Genomic DNA, 19,530 nt, shown 5'->3' with positions numbered 1-19,530 from the left:
ATATCGCCTAAAATAAAAGGTTTGATCTAACTTCTTATTCTGAAATTTTTGAAGAATATTTCTGATTTTAAGAAATACGCACAATGAATTTAACATGATCAGGTCAATTTATACCAAAAATTGGAAGAGGCATTAACTGATACAAAAAAAAAGTAATATAAATAGTATAAAACTTATACATGAATTACAGTTTTTGAAAAAAATTGGAGAAAATATAGTGCCACCAATTGAAAATCCAAGCTATATTGTTATATAAAAATTTACTCACTCCTTTCCTAACACTTTACTTATTTTTTTAACTATTCCAATCTCAATAGCTATAGTATGGAGACTATTATCAAAACCGAAAAAATATTCAAGATCCACTATGGGTGAAGAGAGAGGGGCATATCTTGCAATTTTTCTATAAAAAGCAATATTTTACAAACAGTTATATTGATTTACTTATGAATCGATTTGCTAGAAACAAATGCCAAAAAGTTCAATTTCTGTAATTTAACCCCTACTAAATGTCGAAATTATTTTTTTAAATTTTTTTTTCAATTTATATGTTTATTACAATGTGATCAAACACAATTTATGTGAAAAAAGATATAATAAGTTAATATAATGTGGTGCTAATAAATAATTAAAATATTATTTCATATGTACATATTTCTCCTTTGCAGTTTATTTTTCAAATATTTAACATATTACATAGGTTAATATATGTAATGTTTATCATTTGGTATTAAGAATATTTAATCTGACATGCTGTTTTGTGAGCAACACTATTTCTTTTAAACAAATATATGTATAATTCTTTAATAAATGCGTTTGAGGGTAGGTTTTAACAATGGAAAAACTACTGACACATTTAAAAAAAGTAAAACTAATTTTTATTTTACATATTACATTTATGTCAATACAAAGGCACTCATTAGATATGTATCTAATGACGGTAATTAGGGTTGGTGCAGCCATGGAAATCAGAGCTCTATTGTGACATCACGAGCTGAAGAGGGAAGAAGGTGCATGAGAACAAATATAACTGAATTCGAATTTTAAATTACTTATATTCAATAAAAACAAAAAGAAAAAATTAATCAACAAGTAGGAGAGACATACCACAGTCTGTACAGCTAATAGTTCTTGAAAGCAATGAAATCCATTCACTGTGCAGAGCTTTACTATCTAAAATTTAAAATATAAATAAAAGTTAGTATGTAAATAAATAAAGTACTACAATTACTTGACAAACATATTCTAATTTTAATTGAATTCAGAATGAATTAATTTAAGTCCACCATCTAAACAGAATAAATATATTTCAGATAATATGTTTTAAAAGTCAAAATCATTATTGATTAGTATTTTCACAATTTTTAAATATAGGTGCACTATAAAATAATAGAAAAATTTCTTAAATCTTTAACTATTGCTTAAACTTGTGAAAACTCAACACTTGTACCAATATCAAAATTTTGTAAATTAAGTAAGAAATCAGTCACACATTCCTAAATTAAACAACTGTAAAACATATTCTACAAATTACATATTTATAAAAAAACAAATGCAGTTAATATGTCATCTCTTTAAACATTGAATATATGAAATATGAAAACTAATATGATATACATGATATATAAAACCAAATTATATGAAACCTAATTCCAAAACACAAACATTTTTTTTTAACTTACAATAAGGTAAATCAATAAAATCTTTCTATAGCTTTGAAGTAAATAAAGAAATATCTGCCTCAACAAATGAGTAGATTATTTTAGTAAAAGTTTAAGTAAGGCATTTTTTATTTTTAAAAATATTTTCTCTTCGGTCTCTACAGGGAATAAAGTACAGTTGAGAGAAACAGAATTTTACTCCTAACATAAGAATTGTAAGTGAAATATATATAGCATAAGGACAATCAAAAGGAATCTCTTGAAATAGAAATTGCCTTGAAAGGCAGATAAACAGAATATACTGAAAATCAAAAAGGAAAGGCCAACGTGCAGAACACTTAAAAATAAGCAAACAAATACTTAATAACCAAAACTGAAAAAATACTAAGAAATACACATGAATATATTTAAAATTAATAATGTCTTGTTTATAAGATATATAAAATAAAATGAAATGAAAATTCCTAATTATAACATTTATCGGCTATATCAGGGGATTACATAAAAAAACTCCCCCATGAAACAGAAAGAGATAATGAACACGATTTTATGACCTAATACCAAAAAAAAAAAAAAAAAAAAAAAAAAACGCAAAAAGTCTTGAAATTTGTGATCCCAGGATGAAACACAATCAAATAGAATATAAAAACTATATAACTCAAATATTTGTATGATGAAAAAACGATTCAAAATATAAAATAACACATTCAAATAATTGCAAAAATGACAAACAGAAAATTACATTAATTTAAAACAGGAATTAAGTTAAAAGATAAATATAATTTGTTTAAAAGCTGTTATGTTCACTGAATTTGTGATTGATTTATCCGAGAATCTATCATAAAAAAATAATAAAACAAATTTAGTAGAATTATATCTCCACATGATAAAATTCATGATTCAAGACAATCTTTTTTAAATAGTAATAAAACTTCAATAACAGTAAGAACATCGTCTTCTGGTGTGAAACCAATCAAATAGTTCACAATATATACAAGCATCTAAAAAATTAATTCAAACATAGGAAAAACAATATACATGTTCAGAAGCCATTTTAAAACAAATTATTAACAATTCAAATGAACCAGTAGATGTTTATAGTAGATGTTTATAAGAGTGTAAAATTTATATTTAGTTTTTTTTAAAAATTGAACATATATTTAAATGAAAACTATATGTGACAATCAGAAAACAAAGAACAAATGACTTGGCTTCATACAAAGATTCACATTTGATATTATGCAGAATTGTCATTGTACATATTTCTCATTATGGGTCAAAAAAAAAATCCAGATAATTAAATTATGAAAATTTGATTCTTCTGATAAATAACACAAGTCATAATTAAACAAAAGATTTCCATGCAAAATTTGGATTAAATACATTTTAGGAATAAACAGAATGAGCAAATTAACAGTAAACATTCTGCCTCAAAGGTATTTCTGATAAAGAAAAATACAAAATAATAACTACTATAAATTAATAATATTAAATAAATTTGATAAGAAATTAGCGAAAATTACAAGATTGGGTATGTAGTGTATTCTCCATCTATCACAGAGTCAAAACCAATTTGTTAAAAACCGTTTTTGAAAGTAACAGAATACATTGATAGGACATTATGATTACTTTTGTCACAAAAAAGCTATTCAAAGAAAAATTGTCTCACTTCAGAGCAAAGAATATGAAAGATTGAGACCAAAAGACAGTTTTAGGGAGGAAGTATTATTTAAATAGGGTTGCCTTACAAATATGGGGGGAAAATTCTGTTTTCCCTGTATGTATACACACTATAAAAGGAAACAGTATTCATGTGCAGTGTAATAGAATATAAACAAAACAGTACAATAGAATGATACTACTGTCCCCCCTTTCCATTTTTATCAATGAAAAAATCAAGAAGTAAGCAGTAATTCAGCATTACTTGAAATAATAGTATATTAAATGAATGTTTAATGTTAAGCAAATATATATATATATATATATTGATCACATACCTCGTAATCTCTAATTTAATTAGAAAAAATTAAGAATTGGGATGAAATGTACTACAAAATAACATTCTTGTTATCATGACAAACCATTTAATGCTTACTTAACAAATAAACATATTTGAGTATTACTTTCTGGAAATTTTTCAGTCTTTTAAGACCTTTAGTAACAATTTAATTTGCAAAGCTTTCAGTTTGTCGACACCTTTTTTTTTTCCACCTTCAATTTTTCCTGCCACTCTAAAGTTTTAAAATAATTTCATACACACTAATTTTGCATACTGAGACGAATCTCTTGAGCTAGGAATATTTAAGACACCTCCATAAAGCTTTATGATATTATATACAGATAAATTAAAGAATATTCTTTTAAACTTTTAACAAGCATACTAAATCCACTTTCCATAGTTGCAATACCATCTGGCAATACAAGAATTATTATTATTTGATTTTCCAAAAATCAGAAAATTCTTTGAACCTCAAAACATTAGAATGGAAAACATCTCAAGGAATTTCTTCATTAAATGAATCAAGCTGTTCTATAAATTTACTTTTTCGTTTTTTCAGGAAAATTTCAAATTTCATCTTTTTATCATGCACTGGAAATTTGTATGCAGTGGAAATTTGTATACTAGAATGAAGAAATGTAAAGAAATCCACCATTTGCTTTATGCATAATACTACAATGATTTTCAATAAACAGGTTTAAACAAGATGCAGCTTTTATAACAGCAAAACTTTTAGACATGCATTCAAATACTTTTTTTTGTACCAATCTTAACAAATATAAAATACTCTGCTAAAAAATCTCTTTTTTTTCAGTTTCAGTGGCTTTCTTATTATTCAATTAGCTTGAAGTCACTATTCCAACATAGGTATTTTTTCAGTCCCGAAAACAGGTCTTGTCTATGCAGAAGAAAAAGGGAGGCAGTAAAAAAGGGATGCACTTTCACAATTCCAACAATCATGAATTGTGTTGTTTTGCTTTTATAACTATAGCAGCACTCTTTTATTCAAGAAATGTTTACAAAGATAAGCATTTTTTAGATGAAAAAACTAAGAAATTAAAATTTCCCCATACTTTTCTGGCTTCTAAGGGAATTTTCAAAATTCCCTGCACTTTATGCATTTTATCAATAATTTTTAAATTCCTATTTTTTCAATTTTCCTTGTTCTTCCAGTGCTGTCACAACCTAATTTAAAATTCATGTAAATGTTGTCTGAATTTCAAATCCAATCACACGCAAAAAATAAAATAAACCATAACAATAGAATATCCCATACCTTGGCATGGAACCACTCAAATGTAAACAACCAAGCACAGATTATATGTTCAGAATTTCTTCAGATATATTTAAAAATAAAGCCAACGTAAAATTCAATTGTGGGAAAAAAATATCTATATATTCAGAGGCTATTTTAAAATAATTTATTGATAATTCAAATGAAAAAATATATACTTCTCAGAGCATAAAATATATATTGAACTAAAATACGATTCAACATAAGTTTAAATGAAAATTAAATATGATCACCACAAAACAAACAACAAAGACTTAGCCAGATACAATAACTCATTACATTTGATATTATGTAGAAAACTGTCCCATTTTCAGAACGACTGCCCACAGAATATGAAGACAGAAGACTGATTTAGAAAGAAAATAAAAGATATAAAACTTGTGTAAATTTTGTCTATACCTTGATAACAAATTACATGTAATAAATAAAAGAAACTTATTTCCTACAGATAAAACAGTTTTACTTAAAAATAAAGCCAATACAAAAATTAATTCAAAGATAGGAAAAACAATATATATGTCCAATTGAAATTAACCATATATATGCTTATATTGCATTACAATAAATTCGGATTTAATTTGAAATAAAAATTATATGCGACCATCACAAAACAAACAGCAAATGACTTGGATTCATACAAAAATTCATTAGATATGATATTATGGGAAAATGCTAAATGTATGAATTTTTCATGATGGAAATTGAAAAAATAATCTGCAGAAAATAAATTATGAAAATTCGATTCAAATATTTAGTCTTAACAAAGAAATTCTAAATGTTTTGCATTGCTAGGAAATTGTGTTCAAACATTTGGATAAAATATATTTTAGGAAAAAGCAGAATGAACAAATTAATAGTACACATTTCATCTTAAAGATATTTCAGGCAAAGAAATATAAAGAATAAAGGTAATTTTTAATTAAAAATTTTAATTAAATAATGTAAGAATTTGGAAAAATTAACAAGAAGTTCTGCAGGATATCCATCTGTCACAGAGACAAAATAATATTTTTAAGAGCTTTTGAAGGAAAAAGAATAAATTGATAAGAAACTGCTTTTCGAATGATAACTTCTATCCGAAAAAAGAAACTCATAAGTGGCAGATTAGTCAGGTTGCCAGTTTTAACAATGACAAGTGGGCCCTTTACACATATGACAATATGGGCCATCAGGCTGGTACAGGAAAGTAAGAGAGAACAAGAAAGAGAAGAGTATATTCTAGCTAAGAATTTCTAGGATTTTCTTTACCTTTAGAAACCAAGTAAACAAAACAATAAATTGCTACTTGGTACAAACATGCAGCCAAATAATTTGTTGAGAAAAGTCTTCGATTCGAATCAACTAACAGATCATCAAAGGCTACTACCAATAAATAAATGAATACCATAATCACAGGAGAAGATTTTCTTAATGTAAGGGGACATGAGAATTCAAAGCATGACTAAAAAATAAATTTAACAAAATAACATAGTTAAGCCCCCAAAAATGTAAATTTGTTTGAAGAAACAAACTGAATCAATTAAAATGGACTATATTTTGTAAAAATAAAAAAAGTTTGTTGCAAAAATTAAATAAATTATGTGCTCAGATTTCTAACAGAAAAGCAACATTAGAAATACTGAATCGATGAAACAATGCAATTGATTAGACTTTCATTACGATATTGGAAAGCACCTTTGAAAATTATGCATAAAACATTTTAGAAACTGCCAAAATCAAGCACAACTAACCTTCCGTTTTTTGAAACACTAATGAAAACTTAATACAATAACATTAAATGATGCAATGCTTGTACAGCATGAATATTAAAGATTTTAACATCAAACAGGATTTATGATAAAGCATATGACAACCTTTATGAACTTCATAAAGGTCGTCCGCATGCGATTAATCACTCAAATGTGCAAAGAAAATACATTTTACAGCTGAAGCTCATTCTAAATAGATGAAGAAATTCACTGTCTGAGGAACTTGGAATCTTCTGTGCTATTTTCCACTGAAAGCGAACTATGTGATGATTTCGATGCAGAAATAATTATTAAGATAGTTGCATAATTGTGTAGAGAATTAAAATGCTTTTTGACTTTCCTTGAAGTAGTAAACCACATGTAATATATTTTTGAACTGTTAATAATCACTAATAGGAAATATTCTTTAAAAATACAGAAACTGGTAGCTAGTCTGCAGTTTATTTTAAGATAAAATTTTCAAAATAATAACATAATTCTGAAATATCAATTTGCTATATACTTATCAAAAACTAATTTAAAGTTTAATGTTGATTTGCAATTATATTTGATAATCCTTCTTTCCTTAGTTATATATAATAATTATATACCATAATTAGTAATATTTCCAATAAATTTTTAGACTGGAAATAAATTATGTTAATTTGTTGCTTTTAATTATATAATCATATGTTTTTGAGTGAATGAGTTCTCTGTTACTGCCTGTTAATCAAAATTTTCAGATCTAGTGCACTACTATTTCAGAGCATAGAATATGAAAAATCAAGAGAGAAATTACAGATTTTTTAAAAAATAAAAAAAGACACACGATTTAAAACTCATATAAATTCTGTCTAAAATCTGATATCAAAACACATATAATAAATAATAAAAAAATCTTAGTAATAGAAAAAATCTCTTATGAAATTCAACCATATTATATATCCCAGAGTATAAAATTTATATTGCATTAAAATAAAAGAGGATCTAAGTTTTCATTTAAATTATATATTACCATCAGAAAATACACAGATGCCTGAGATCAATACAAAGAAATATTAGATTTGCTATTATGTAAAAGTGAAGTGCACATTTTTTCACTGCAATTGATAAAAAAATCTGCAGAAACAAAATTATGAAACTAACTGAATCCAATTTAAATGACACAAGAAATAAATTAGACCAAAGAAAATTCTAAGTCTTTTGCATTCTTATAAAAATTTAATAATAACTTCAAAAATTTGGCTGGAATATATATTAGGGATAAAGAAAAGAAAAAAAATAAGTAGTGGTAAATATTCTGTCCAGAAAAAATGCTAGACGATAAGAAAATTATAATACCCGTGATCTCAAATTTTTAAAAGAATGTAGAAAGAAGTCAGGGGAAAAAAAATGATTGGTTTTCTAGGATATGTTCCATCTACCAGAGAATCAAACTCATTTTTAAAAAAAGCACTTAAAAGGAACAGAATATATTAAAAGTTAACTATACTTTGAGTGAAAACTTCGACCACAAAAAATAAATAAATAAAAAAGGCATTTAATTGAAAATTGACCCTTGTCATACTTATAAAATATGAAGATTTGAGACAAAATTGACAAACTTGGAGAGGAAGTATAATTTAAAACTTTTGTAAATTCTGCCTGATCTATGAAATCAAATCATATAACAAATGAAACAAATTTATGATTAACATGAAAAAAACAATCTGTTTTGCCTTGGGTTTTAATGATGTTTCTAATGCCTTCTAACATCAATATCATCAAGTTTATCCAAATCCAGTACTTCCAAACATGGAAATGTAAAAACATTGATGGAGTGAGAGGAATGAGGTCAATAGAATCTTCAGACATGCAAGAGGTCTTCAGTTGATGACTGCTTTGAGAGATGAGATAATAACCACTTTTTCATACTGTAAACAGGCTTTTCTAAAAATTCTATGAAGTTTCTGTTTTATTCGTACCTCTCGCTTCCAAAAGCCACTCCACCAAAGGGCAGGGGGGGGGGGAGAGGTAAGAATTTTCACCTTATTCTTTCGACAGTAGTTCTTTTATCGATAGCATTCTAATCAAAATTTTATTGAAGGTTTTCAGCTTATAATCAAACAAGTGTTTGGTCTGAATATCCTAAAAATCAATAAAATTTGGTTATTGATTATGCTTTCACTTTTCCAAGTTGCACGGTTTTACGATGCAGCTTTTCTGAGAAAGAAATATGAAATAACTCTTTCTGATAGATTTATGTCTTTCAATGCAGATGTGTGTTCACTTTCAGAGTTATGTTTCATGGTATGTATGCAATCTTTTAATGATATTATTACAAAATCAAAATATGCTGAATTGCACTTTTCTTTCTCAAAAAGTGTATATATAAATAATTCATATATATAATTTATTCTAATATATATAAGAATATATTATATATTCTTATATATAATTCTTTATCTGAATGTTAACAAAAGAATTCTGGACCGTGAAAGAGACTAAGATTATGAGTATTTCACAAATGAGATTATGAACACTTAACGAGTCTTGGAACGCCGCTCATTAACACATAAAATGGTATAAGAACATGAGAACAGACAGTTTTGGTTTTTAAACTTATGGACCAAGAAATATATCAGGTAAAATAAATCAATTTGTGCTTAAATAAAATACAGAAATACAACAACAACTTTAAAATTCTATAGAATTCCTTAATATTTAAAACACATACTCTTCAGAACTTTACAATGGTTGAAAAACCGCAAAACACACAATAAAGATATTTCAAGAAAAAAAACTTATAACAATCAAGATACTGAGGAAACATTATTAACTCAGAAATTATTGTACTGAAACTTCTTCTGAGTATTCTAAAAAGATTTAATAAATTTCAAAATAAAATGCAATTTTCAATTTAAAACAATATTTTGAATTTTATATTATGAATGGGGAAAAAAAAAAAACCCCGCTGTACACCACTTCCCAATTTTGATGTAAATAACAAATAGTAGAGACAGATGATTCGGTATTAACTGGCATTAAATACGTAATTATGGGCCAATCAATTTTCCAGAAGTCTGTTTCTAAGTGAAAGTAAAATACAGTACCTTGGATGATGCTACAGTTGATTTGTACAGATCAAGCTGGAAGTTCTTTCCAATTGCACACATTTTTTATTACATGCATTGGGAATCGATATTCTCATCAAGTAACATTAGACAACAAGTATTGTCCATTTCCAAATTAAAAAGCACTGTTGATGGCAGGAGGATTTCTGGAATGGACTCATTGAGAACATCTACCTGAACATGACATCATGTAAGATAGCATTAAGCAAAAGAAGATCACTGGATTCCTTTGTTGGATTCGTGGAGAATGGCAGATGTTTTGACGATAATTCCTGCATCGGATGGTTTTTCTAAAGACAGGAGCTGATTGTCCTCTTTTAGACTGGAGAGAAGGAACAAAATCAAAACCATCCCTGTGGAGGGAAAAAGGCGTTAAGGGATCTGATTTTCCAAATTATCATCTCAGGACGAGAAGAAGCAACACAAATAAAAATATTTCCAGGGCTGGAAAATTACAATAAGGTAACACCATCTGTAGTATCAAAAGAAAAGATAGTAGAGTTAATGTAACTGCTACAATGTATATTTGTGAAATAAGTATTGAGAGGAAGAATTGTTAAATATGAATGCTCATTTTCTCTCCTTAACTCCCTCTACCCCCTCCCCAGGTGTAAAAATGCTTTTGATGTTTTGCAATATTTGCTGCGTAAATCTCAAACAACATCACAAATTATTGTGGTTGATTATAAAATTAAATGAAATAAATTAATAAAAATTTGAAATAAACTGAAACGGAAAAATAATGGTAAACATTCACTTTGAAAGACATTTCAGGTAATGAAGAATCTAAAATAAAAGTTGTTTTAACTTAAAATAGTATCTCCTCTCCTTTAAATTTCAAAAAATGAAGCAATCCCCGTTATTCATTGCATATCAAATATACTCTGCTTGGTCTGTTCATAATCATGGCTTTGGAACACAATACCAAACCCTGGTTTGGTGTAAATTCTTTAGAAATTGTTGATTTTAGTTTCGTGCTGCCCTCTGATCTTTCTGTTCAGTGGTAGAATACTAACCGCATTTCAGATTTCATTAAAAGATGGCGCCACCATGCCTAAACAAGGGCAAATCTTGGTAAATACATAAAAAAATTTCCCAAGAAAATTCCGAGAAACATATTTCACTTCTTTTCCCACAATAAAATTTAATTTAAGGATTTTTAATTTTTCTTTCATAATTTTCCCTCAAATCAACTCCTATAGTTTAATAAGATATTTTTATGAGCTTTTCCCGCCACACAATTAGTTCTCTCGCATGGCTTCATTTCACTTCAGAGAGAAGGTGTTCCTTTTCGAAAAGCTATCGTTCAAGTGGAATCAAATACTATTTCGACTGAAATGTAAGTATACAATGTATTAGTTACAATAATTAGTGAATTAACACAAAGTTTAGACGTATTAGAAGTGTTTACAGAGTGAAGCGCTTCGAAATTCGTAATATATATTACAAACTCTCACATCGCTTTTTCAGTTGTATTAAAACATTCACAGACAGTTTTTTCTATAACACACTAGAAATTCATAACTGATTTAACTATTTATTAATACCTCTGAATGATATATATGATTTCTCAAAAAAGTAAGCGATAACTTTTTATTTATTTTTCTTATTAGGAATATGCACCCAATGTTGTAAAGGCGTCCGCTTCTACCGGATATCTGACGGACTTGGAAAGTACAGTACTATAGGTAAGAATTTTTTCATATCTTTGCCAGTATTATTTCGCTTACATAAATCATTATTTTAGTTTAAAAAAAAAAATCTGCTCAAAATCTGTTTAATGACGGCATTTTTTAAAAATGCATTTGCACTTCAAGAATTATTTTTCCTTATTAAATATTTTTATTTCATTGTGCTCTTCAAACAAAGTTAAATACAACCGCTTCATAAATTTCGATGTTATCCTCTATTGATTGACAGACCTTAGATGTGCAGAGGAACATTACCTTTTTCAATTACAATATTTGAAAAGGACATAACATTTTTCATGACTATTCGTTAGAAACATGTTCAATAAGCTTTAAATATTACTTTGCATCAAATGTTTGCTCTGAAAATTATTTTCTTATATTTCAAATGAAAAAGAATTTCATCATCAGAAAAAGTATGAATTTAAAATTTTAAAGATATTCTTATGAATTTCTGAAGATGTAACAATTTCTTTAAATATAAAAGACATTTAAATATCCATTAAAATAATTTTTGTGGTAAAATGACAAGTTTTTTTTAAATAAAAATTTAAAAGATTGAAGTAGATGTTGTCCCCCCCCCTTCCAAAAAAATAAATTTAAACACTTTGAATCTTAAGGGTGATGCAGAAAATTGAGTTCTTTAAATTATTATTCTGACTAGAAATTGACCCTGTCACCATCTTGCTGCATAGGAAGAAAAAAAAAAATCATCTTGAAAGACTATGTTTTTCCCTAGTCTGGCTTCTTTTTATTACTCATCCAAAGCAAGAAATTGTAGGTTTTAATTTACCATGGTTTAGAGTTAAAAAGCATTTATTAATTATGACAGATTATAAAGTAATATAAAATACAGCATTAAAAATTTTAAGTAATTTAATTATAACATTAAAAATTAATGGAATAACATTATCAGTTAAATGAATAGTTAATTTTCCAATATATTATTAACGAGTAATTAACTATATTTTAATTAATAATGATTTTAGTGAAATCATTATAAACGCATATTGTTATATTTTATAACTCACATAATTTCTAATTTTTACTCCTTTATTTGGCAATTAGAGTAATGACACTTTTTAAATTAATCTACTTGCATATTATTTCCCAGCATAGTCTTAATCAGAGATTTAACATTACTTATAGATGGTAAAAGAGTCTAAAAGAATTTCCTTTCAAAACTTTTAGGATAAAAACCCTATTTAGGTACCAAAAATTTAACAAAATAAAATATGGGTGGTTTCAAAGAAGACTGTTATTTAAAGATTATCAGAAATTGCACAGCTTTTTTTGCTCTGTCATTTTCTGTTACAATATCCATGTTTTTGTTTGGTTTTCAATATTAATAAGAATATAATATTTGAGTTATCAGGGTGGTCATCATTTCTGCTGTTTGATTTTTCCCAGGTTTTATAACCAATTTCCCTGACTTTTCTTAGATGTATCGAATAACTTCAGAATAATATTACTTTATTATTCAATGATGGCAAAATTAGATTAACTTTTAGTCCACCAACTGTAATAAAAAATCACTTGCACAATTAGTGAATAGAATATTTAGTAAGAAAAAAAATGGAAAATTGATCAGAATCAAATTTTTTCTTTATTGTATTAAAAGAAAAATGTTTTAGAGGTGTGAAGTAAAAAAAAAATTATAGCAGGAATGAATTTTATAAATTTTTATGGCAATTGATTTCAGATACATCAAAACATGAAAAAAAATTGTCCTTCACTTTAAAAATTTTTCTGAGAAAATAACAGGAAAAACATGTACCTATAATAAATCAAATTATTTTTTATGTTTAATATTATTTTTAAATTATAGAGCATTTTGTTAAGTGTATGGGGAATTTTAAACAAACTCAAAATTAAAATATTTTAAAGCAAAAATTAGCAATAACATTCATTCCATGTCGTTCATAACATCTATCCATATGAAGAATTTAATAAACCTGTATTCATGTTTAAAAATAAATAAAAGCATTAAGAAAATTCGTCTAATGTCCAATACTTTATAATTCAATAATAAAAAACTCTAAAGTGGAAAAAAAAAATTAGTGGAACATTTATTTAGTTACAGTAAATTGTTTAGGGGATTATAATAATGGGTCAACATTTTATATTCAGTTTAAAATAACTTTGAATGTTAAAACTCAAAATTCATAGTTTTGCTTCCACTACATATGGCATGAGTGACATCATGTTCAAAGAAAGAAAAAGTGTGTGGGTGGGGGGGGGAGATTAGAGCATATATATATATTAAAATAAAAAAGCCATTAAAACTTAAAATCATAACACTAATGGGAGTTGGGCCTTAGGCTGCTTTTTCTTAAAGAAAGCAAAATCAAAACTATTTTCACTAATTATGTCAATAACTTGCTGACCTCCAAAGAACTGATAACTTTGCAGGGTGGGTTGAAGGTGGAATATTATAGATTTATATATATGAAATGAATTAGATATGGTGGTTAATCTTTTTTTTTTTTTTTTTTTTTCTTATTCCAAATATTAATTTGACTAACTGTTTTGATAAATGGTAAACCTAGCTTCTTTCGCTATCCACTCAATCTAAGAACAATGAATTATTATATCATCAGATTATCATTGCAATACCATAAATAATGCATGAAAATAGAGTGACGGAGTAAATTTTTTAGATATAACTTTTTTAGATAGAATATAAAAGAAAGGCAAAGTTAATTGTCATAAAACAACCAATACAATTTAAGTAAGAATCCATTATAAACTAGATGCACAAAATTTGTTCTACAGAATTGAAGAAATTTCTTAAATACAGCACTGACAATGCCACACAGATGAAATTTTGGTCTCTTGGAATTTTAAATGTAAATGTTTGGCTATCTGGAACATGCACAGAAATGTGGATAGTCACTGTTTTTGACTATCATAAATGATTTTCATTGGTTACCAACAACGGTTCATTCTACTAATGAAAAATACCAGCGATTTGATAAGTTTTAAAAGAATTACTGATATAAAATAATTGCCAGTTTTAGAATAAATTTCCGACTTTTCCCGATTTCTCAGAATTCCCAGTAAGCTGGCCACCCTGAATATCTCCCAGATTTTTCACATAAATCAAAAAGAAATTAATTCCCCACAAGTAGATTTCTTTTAAATTTACACCTTGCACTTACTTTATTGTTTAACCACCTTTGTGAGTATCTTTTTAAATATATTAAACAATGTGGGAAAAGGAATTGAAAAATGGACTTCAAAATACTTATGTATTTTTAAATAAAAATATAAGTAAATTAAGCTATTAACTTTTTCAAAATTATTTTTTTAAAAATCAGAAAATGTAAGCAGTATAAATATACATTATAGCAGTATATTACATTTCATGAGTTGCCACTGGTCAAAGCAGTTTTAGTTAAAACCGATATTATGACTCAAAATAAATTTTGAATACTAAAGAGCTGCAGAAATAAACTTTTGTTATTCAATTAACCTATATCATATGCTAATGCAATTAATTTCATAAAACTATGAATGTACAGTTTTGTAATAAAAAAACTGATTATGTGATATTTTTATATGAAAATTAAAACTGAATAAGATGTTAACAGGATTTGTAAAATGCTTATACAATTTTATTTTCTGAAATAGTAAGATTTATGCCAATTTCTTTATTTTAATTAGATATAAAATAATCTAATGAAATTGTTACTGAATTTTGTTTCAACAATATTAAAAGTTCAGTTATGAGTTTTTAACTGTAATTTTAAATTACAAAAATGATTTCATAAATAAGCAGAATTTTGATTTATATTATTTACTGTTATTTTAAAATAAAATATTCCATTTAAAAGAATCATAACGTTAATAAAAAATACTGCATTAATAAGGAAAAATAATTTATTAAAAATTTAAAAGTCAAAACTAATCATGGGAAAGCACGATGTTCAAATAGCAAAACTTTAAATTCAAATGACAAAAATCGTTCTGATCTTTATAAGGATTTATAAATTCCGATATATTATTGTGGCTTCATAACTTTCTCCTACTGTTTTTAAACCTAAAAAGGCATTGATTTTTACTCTAACCTTCAATTTTTCTTATGATAAAATTCTCTTTATCTTTATTTAGATAATTGGCTAAAATTTTAAAATTTAAAAAATTTTTATTTTAAATTTTAAAAATAAATTTAAAAATACTTATATATTTATTAGTTTCAAGTTTTAAGTCTTTATCTCTGAAGGTTTTCATAGAGGCGTAAAATACCTCAGCATTATTCAGAAATAGAACGTGATCACACCACATGCAAAGAAGTATGCCAAATGTCTAGCCTTCTTTAAGTTTGCATCAATATTATAAGTAAGAACATAAAATTTCTTAGTGAAAGACTTAAGTAGTCTAAATTTATAAGAATAAATATTTGAATGTTTTAAATTATCTTAAATATTCTAGTTCCTGTATTCCTAGTTGATTTTTCTTTAAATTTCATCTTGCTAAAACATTTTTAGCGTCTTACTTTCATTATTTCATCAAAACAAAATTGTAACAGACCGAGGTTGAGATAGAAATACTATATGCAAATTTGGATTTTAATGTTTTAATTTATAGATGTTTGGAATTTCTTTTGGTTTTAGTTGTGTCTTAATTTCTTCATAATCTTGCTAGATTTGTTATAATTTCTATTTCATCCTTTAAAAATATTGCCTCGCAATAAAAATTCGATCAATATGCGACACTTAATTTAGCAAGATGATTAAATGAAACTATGATAAATGAACCACAACTAGTCAAAACATCATTTTCTAGTTGAAATTTTAATATATCAACAAAATAACATGATATTTAACAATCATTTATATTCATTGTAGTTAATTTTAACATCTTTCATTTCCTTAAGTCACTAGAAAACTAAATATAACAATGAAAAATCAAGGTTTTTATACAATTAATATATGAAAACTCAAAACAATATCTATTTTCTTTTTAATCATTTGTATTTCCCTGGTTAAAAATATGTATTGATACACTGTATGATTATAATATTCTGAAAGACCTTAAAAGTTATATAAAATAGATCTTATTCACTCCAATTTTCTTTGAAATTATATGTGCAGGTAAACATCAATATATCTAAAGATCGTAAATGAAGGCAATTCTGGAATACCAGTATTATTTGAGCTAAAGAAAAACATTAATTAAAAACATATTTATAGATATAATGACTTAGAATTCAATATGTAATATTTACACCTTTTTTTAAGTCTAAAACATTAACAAAATGTAACCTAGGCTTAATATTTACAGAAAAGTAGAATGCATAATAAAAAAATGTCTGAGGCATCAAAATAAATGCTTATATCATAAAATAAGGAGATACACTTCTTAAAAGATAATAGTTTAAGTATTTGTTTAATTATATTTTAATAAATTTGAATAATAGTTTTGTTCAGTTTGGATGCTGGCTTTTTAGTTATGAGCAAAAATAAAATCTTTATTCATGTAAATTGGCTCAAGGATTATAATAGATACAGATATTCAGAAATTAACATTCATATATCAGGAGAAGGTAAATAATGGCAGAAAATTATGATGAAAAATCATGGAGGAACTAGTAAGGAATAAACCAGAAATATCAAATCTTTAGTCGGTCTTTAGAATTATGTCTTTAAGAAAGAAAGAATTTAGTTTACTCAGCTATGGAAGACATCATATATATTTGAGCATAGCAAGACAATTTTTAAATGCATTGCCAGTTTAATAGGATGATTAAAAAAACATTACAATAAAGCCTCCATTTGTGAATGAACGCATTCTTCCATTTTTATATATATAATAATATTGCTGTTTCAATAGAGTGGAGAGAGGTTTAACCTATGAATTTGCTTCTTTGATTTTATTAAATAAAAGAAGAAAAGCATTTAATAAAAATTTTGAATCGTGTTATCGTACATATTTAAAATATTGAATGTCATTTTGCTAACCATAAATCCTTAATAAACTAGTCATGAAACTTTCAATTTCGATGAAAGGTGTATAACCATAATATTGAAAGGTTGAAGTTGTTACATAGTCATAAAGGAAGTCGTAATTTTCTAAAATGAAATAATACTAAATAGTCGACGTTACCTTGACTACTTATATTCATACACTTAAGTCCACATATATTTTTATTTCATAAAATAATCTACGTCCCGGTTCTTATAAAACAAGAATTAATCGAAATACTGGCTTTCAAAATTGTGCATGGTTTTCTGATTCGGGTACATATACAGTGAAGCGGAGTTGTGTGAACCGAAGAAATATCAATTGTGAAATACTGTTAGGCGGGCGTCCTAGTGACGTATATTGCAAAATTATGATAAAATCATTTTAAAATTATTTAATGTTTGTATAAATATTTTTCCTAATATAAGAATTTTATTTCATGTATATACATTTGTTTTGTAGTTTTAAGACATTTTTAGTTTTCTGATAGCTATGAGAAAGTAAATTAACTGCTGAAGTAAGATCACGAGTTTCAACGTTTCCATCAATTTTATAATAAAAAAAGTTATATTTCTTCCAATTTCGATATTTTAAAAACTATTTTTAATTGGTTATCAATCAGGGAAATGGAATTTGAAAGTTTACTTTGCTTTTAAGGGGCTATATATATTTTATCTTTGTGTACGGGTCACCATTTTTGAAGTTGTATTCGTTCAGGCAGAAATAAGTTAGAGGATACGGGTTCGAGCATTCGATTGTAATAATTTAATCTGTTTCATTATTTTTAGGATCTGTACTTAATGACCAAAGAAAGCCTTTGGAAAAAAATTGTTCTTGCTTTAGCATTAATGTCTTAGTCATATTTGCATAATAGATGTGTTGGGTGAAAGGGTTACTCTAGAAGTCTATTGCTTTGAATAAAAGTAACCTGAAAAAGACAGATACAAAGTATCTAGTAGAACAGTTAGATATGTTCGATGATTCGATGATCCCATTTTTTAAAAAAAAAAAATATTTCCTGCACTCGAACGGGGTAATAATTTTTTTTCACAAATATAGAGTTTTGATATTGATTAATTGCGGGAGTTTGGAGATTTTCAGTCTCAAAAACTGTCATTTCTCCATTCACTGAAGTTCTCTCTGTGTGTGTATGTGTATTTACAAGCAGGCGCGGACAGAACACGTCCACAACAGCGCTCAACAAAAGCAGAAGTAAGGAAGGCCCGAAACAAATGATCACTAGTCTTATATAACTCGGGATTTCCGGCCACGTGTCAGTTCAATACTCGTGTTGACCTTGGATAAGGACACCGAAGGGATAATTTTCACTTGACACGTGGAACTGATGGCGCATCATTTTTACAAAGCTTCAACAGTGGAATGGGATCAGGAAACAAGAGAAAACTTTAGATTGACCCCGACATGAGCCGAATTAGGCACAAATTTAGGAAATTAATTTGGATTAAATTAGATATTAAAATATCATTACAATTTTCCCCCACAAGGTATTACCCCTCATAAGGTATGGCTGTGCGCCTTATAGTGGTATTCAGGCAAGAACTTACAATTTAAAGGCATATTACAAGTGATTCCCAAGTCTCCTTTACTTTTACATTAAATACAGACATCATGTTGAACAAGATAATTTAGAACATAAAAAATATAAAGTGACATCTGTGAAAATATTAAATAAATTTAAGTATTCAACAACACCAAAATAGTAATATTAAAATGTGTAGCATAAAAATGATTTTCAGCAGACACTCAGTTTATTGTCTCTCACTCTGTAAGATTGTCTCTTTTTGGTGAGGAATGTCTCTAAAGAATGCTTGCACTAAGTGTCCTTTAATAGTAGAAGGCTTACCAAAATCATCAAATGGGATATAAAATAATGGGATAATAAATTGAACTTATATAATAATAAAATATCAACATAGTTCTGATTTTTGTATGCAACACTTGAATCTGAAAATAGTAAATATGAAATTCAAATACTCATTATAACATTAATACTCAAAACAAATGAGATAAAAATGTATAATTTTAACCCACTAGTTAGAAAAATAACCCACTAGAAAATA

General features: G+C 26.7%; 1 long non-coding RNA gene across 2 annotated transcripts; it reads right to left on the bottom strand.

The window, feature by feature from the left end:
- Nucleotides 1-872: 872 nt before the first annotated feature.
- LOC129960612 (uncharacterized) lies at nucleotides 873-17,732 on the bottom strand. 2 transcript variants are annotated; one of them, XR_008783637.1, is made up of 4 exons: nucleotides 17,591-17,732; nucleotides 9,774-10,147; nucleotides 1,108-1,173; nucleotides 873-994 (listed from the first exon to the last, which is right to left on the bottom strand). It is a non-coding gene; the product is annotated as an uncharacterized LOC129960612 (long non-coding RNA). The 2 variants fall into 2 exon arrangements; XR_008783638.1 differs by lacking the exon at nucleotides 9,774-10,147.
- Nucleotides 17,733-19,530: the final 1,798 nt, after the last annotated feature.

The sequence above is a fragment of the Argiope bruennichi genome, chromosome X2 (assembly GCF_947563725.1).
Source record: "Argiope bruennichi chromosome X2, qqArgBrue1.1, whole genome shotgun sequence".
In the NCBI taxonomy this organism is placed as follows: domain Eukaryota; kingdom Metazoa; phylum Arthropoda; class Arachnida; order Araneae; family Araneidae; genus Argiope; species Argiope bruennichi.
The sequence above is the reverse complement of the archived record's forward strand: the minus strand, read 5'-3'. Positions and strand labels throughout refer to the sequence as shown.